Here is a 1,411-nt window from a genome sequence, read left to right on the forward strand (position 1 = left end):
TCAGGTTTTTATGTATGAGATTAATCTGATTTATAAAAAACAGATTATATTAGGTTCTAAGAGCTTACTTCAGAAGAACTTTAAAGAAAATTTTATTTTTTGTTGTTTTTAGATAAAATCAGTATTAACACATTAAGAAAAGATTAGCCTGCACATGATTTAACATACACAGGAATTGTACACTGGCCTGGTTTTGACATTTTAAATTATTTTTCCTTAAAGTTACTTATTAATGAATGTAATATAGAGGATGAAGAGAAAGACTGAGGAAGAGAGACCAATTTTTAAAGATACTATTCAGACTGAAAAGAAATGGACTCTAGTATGTCAGGAGGTATGAGAATGGCACAGAATCTGTTGTTTGTAGGGTCATTATGGGTTGTACTTGACAACATTTAACAACAACAACACTGTCATTAAGTCAATTCTGGTTGATAGTGACCATCATTGGACTTCTTAGGTTGTGTAATTTCACAGGAAAAAACTGCTCATTTTTCTCTTAAGTAGTAACTGGAGGATCAGAATATGCCAGCCTTTCAGTTGGCAGTCCAACACATATTACATAGGAACTATACTTGAAGCACTGGGGTTGCTAAAAATGGAACTAAGTCTCACACAGACACACACACACACACACACACACACACACACACACACACACACACACTTACCTTTGAACAAATAATATATGTTGTCACTGTTGTGTTCTGTCAAATTTCCTGTGACTCACGGAGACCCTATGTATATAGCTTTGAACCCTGTCCTATCCTCAGACAGTCAAACTGTCTCCAACACACCGCTCCCCCCCTTACACCAGTTACTGTGTCAAAAGTTTTTGAAGACTTTTGACCCCATCACTCAGCTTAAGATACAGAATAAACCGTACAACTGGATGCCATGGAGTCAAACTTACAGTGATCCTCCATCAGATTTCCAAGGCTGCATGTAAGTCATAAGGGAAGTGACTCTCCATCTTTTCCTGTGTAATCGCTGGTGGATTCTAACCAGAGTGTAGCCTTTTGATTAGCAATAAAATTTGTTATGGACTGTTGTTATTGTTGTTGTTATGTGCCATCGAGTCGCTTGCGACTCATAGTGACCCTGTATATAAGACCCCTAACTGCTGTCCTATCCTGTGCCACCCTCACCGTCTCTAACACACTCATTCCCACCACTCCACTCACCGAATCGATCCATCTCATCTAGGTCTTCCTCTCCTGCACCGTCCCTCCACTTTCCCAAACATGATGTCCGTCTCCAAGGACCACTCGCTTCTTGCAATATGCCCAAAGTTTGTCACGTGAAGCTTCCGAATCCTTGACTCCAAGGAGCACTCTGGCTTCACCCTCTCCAGGACAAACCTGTTTGTTCTCCTAGCAGTCTATGGTATATTCAACACTCTTCTCCAGCA

This window comes from Elephantulus edwardii, unplaced genomic scaffold, assembly GCF_000299155.1.
Source record: "Elephantulus edwardii isolate Elephantulus edwardi_28Jun2011 unplaced genomic scaffold, EleEdw1.0 scaffold00007, whole genome shotgun sequence".
Taxonomy (NCBI): domain Eukaryota; kingdom Metazoa; phylum Chordata; class Mammalia; order Macroscelidea; family Macroscelididae; genus Elephantulus; species Elephantulus edwardii.